Source organism: Cervus elaphus, chromosome 11 (assembly GCF_910594005.1).
Source record: "Cervus elaphus chromosome 11, mCerEla1.1, whole genome shotgun sequence".
In the NCBI taxonomy this organism is placed as follows: domain Eukaryota; kingdom Metazoa; phylum Chordata; class Mammalia; order Artiodactyla; family Cervidae; genus Cervus; species Cervus elaphus.
In genome coordinates, this window is record NC_057825.1 from 14,223,781 (window position 1) to 14,226,632 (window position 2,852).

General features: G+C 45.3%; 1 non-coding gene across 1 annotated transcript; it reads left to right on the plus strand.

Annotated features, from left to right (window-relative positions):
• The first annotated feature begins 1,228 nt into the window (after positions 1 to 1,228).
• LOC122704216 lies at positions 1,229 to 1,335 on the plus strand. Its single transcript, XR_006343817.1, has one exon. It is a non-coding gene; the product is annotated as a U6 spliceosomal RNA (small nuclear RNA).
• The last annotated feature ends 1,517 nt before the right edge of the window (positions 1,336 to 2,852 follow it).

Sequence of the window (2,852 nt, forward strand, 5' to 3'; positions counted from 1 at the left end):
AGAGCTCTCCTGGTAGCTTTCTTCTCCCAGCATCACTAACTGGGTATCACTAATCAGTCTCGAGCGGCTTCATTCAGAGACGAGAGGAGGAGGGTTGTTAGAGCCCACTCTCCACCCCCTCTCTGGCTCCATTCAGCGTCTCCACTGTGAATCAACAGCCCAGGTGAGCACAGAAGAGCTGACAAAGCAAGCTAAAGGTGAGCAGAAGGACAGAGGACAAAGCGCTAGGCCGGGAGCTGGAGAAACCAAGGCCTCCTCCCTTGGTTTGCCTCTCCAGGTTGCCTCTCTCTCTGCCCCAGCACCCTTCAGATGCCAGAGGAATGGTCACTGCAGCCGTGTGGTCAATACTGACCCAGCCTCCACCTTGGTGGGGCAGGTTCCCCCATAGACCTTCTTGGGACATTTCTCAGCGCTCCTCACTCTTCACCTCATTTATTTACTGATGTAATTGTTTATGTCTCAAACTGTCATGCAAAGAGAAAAAAAGATTGGGGAAAAAATTAAGAGAACAGAATATTCAAAACTAGGAATTCCTTGGTGATCCAGTGGGTAAGACTTCGTGCTTTCACTGCCATGGGCCCATGTTTGATTGCTGGTTGGTGGGGCTAAGATTCCACAAGCCATGTGACTCAGGAAAAAAAGAAAAAAAAAAAAAAAACCCAGAAACTGTGGGACGGTTACAAAAGGTCAAACACATGTGTAATGAAAATTCCAAATGGAAGAAAGAGGCAAAGGAGGAGGAGAGATTTTGGAAGAAAGAATGGCTGAGAATTTTCCGAAATTAATGACAGACTCTCTCTGCCACCTGCTTCCAAATTGTGAGTGCCTCAAGGACAGGAGTCTGTCAGTTTGCAAATGACAATAACCAAAATTGTTTAAGATGACCTTTATGAAGTGTTTTTAAAAGTTACATGTATACACACAGCTTTTCATTTCCAACTTCAACACATGAAGACCTCAGGAGGTATCATTTCCAGCCTCTCAGGAAGACCAAGCTGAAGAAACTACAAATCTTAGATCCACCAGAGAACTGAGTTCATAGAGCAAACCCTACCTGAAAAACTGGATTAAGGGGGAAAACACAGAATCACAACCTGATAAACCTCCCCGGGGGAGCCTCTGGAGCCATAATGGGCAGGAACACTTCTGATGGTAATTGATAGATTGCTGGAGGCTCAGTGTGGACCATGTTGAGAGTTAAAAACTCGTAGATAAAATATATGTTTTAGTGCTCGCTTCGGCAGCACATATACTAAAATTGGAACGATACAGAGAAGATTAGCATGGCCCCTGCGCAAGGATGACACGCAAATTCGTGAAGCGTTCCATATTTTTGTGAAGTAATTAGCCTCCAACTAATAAAAAAATTAAAAAAAAAAAAAAATATATGTTTTAGCTCCAGGTTTTATCTCCAGGTTCTCACAAAGAAGGCTAGAGAGAAATTCCCTCTCAATTCTAGGAGGAGCAGAGGAAGAGTCATTGTCGTTCTTTAGTCGCTAAGTCATGTCCGACTTTTTTGCAACCTCATGGACTGTAGTCTGCCAGACTCCTCTGTCCATGGAATTTCCCAGGAAAGAATACTGGAGTGTGTTGCCATTTCCTTCTCCAGGGGATCTTCCCAATCCAGGGATCAAACCCAAGTCTCCTGCATTGCAGGGGGATTCTTTACCAACGAGCAACAAGGGAAGGAATTGATCATTTTTCAAATACACCTAGATCTGTGTCTGTAAGGAAGCCACGTGGCGCCAATAATAAAGATGCCACTGCATCTGCCACTGCATCCCAAGCCACTGTGGGTTCGATCCCGGGATCAAGAAGATGCCCTGGAGAAGGAAATGGCAACCCACTCCAGTGTTCTTGCCTAGAGAATTCCATGGACAGAGGATCTTGGCAGGCTATGGTCCCATGGGGTCTCAAGGAGTCAGACCCAACTGAGCATGCAAGCACAACACATTTGTCTGTAACAAAGGTCTGCCTCCAAGGAAAACTGCTTTACCAGAGTCTTATCTGATCTGGGTAAAGGGCAGACTTCCTGTCTCAGATGGGAGTGAGAGAGGAGCTAAGAGGCTCACAGTCCAGGCACTTATGCAGTGCGTGCGTGCTCAGCCACCTCCAACTCTCTGCGATCCCATGGACTGTAGCCCTTCAGGCTCCTCTGTCCATGGGGTTTTCCAGGCAAGAATATTGGAGTGGGTTGTCATTTCTTCCTCCAAGGGATCTTCCTGGCCCAGGGATCAAACCTGAGTCTCTTGTGTTTCTTGCATCGGCAGGCAGAAGAAAGTCACAGCCCAGCTACTCAGGCACACTACAAAAAATGAAACAAACAATTGGGATTTAGTCTTAAGCCTACAGAATGCTTCCCTCCCCAATGCCATAGCACATGTCAACAGGTCAACTATAGCTTAGAGAGCTGCAAGAGAAAGATGCTATTTAAGGTAGACTTCTTAGCGAAACTCAAAGACAATAGGAGAGAAAACAGCAAGGAACTAGAGGAAACTGAAGCCTCCGGCACCTATAGCTGCAGCAAACCTGAAAGACAGCCCTGCTTTTAGCTAGATTAACACAAACCTTCACACTAAAAGCCTGGTTACCTGTTCCTAGTAGCAGATACCTCATGGCCAGCTTTCAACAAAAAATTACAAGCCTTGCCAAAGGACAAGAAAAAGCCTGGTACGAAGAGACAAAGCAAGCATCACACCAAGACTCAAATATGATGCAAGATTTGGACTTGTCAGATAAAGTATTTAGAGCTATGATTAACATGTTAAGGGGATTAATGTGGAAAGAGTAGACAGCGTGTAAGAACAGATAAATAATGTAAGCAGAGGTAGGAATTCTAAGAATCATAAGGA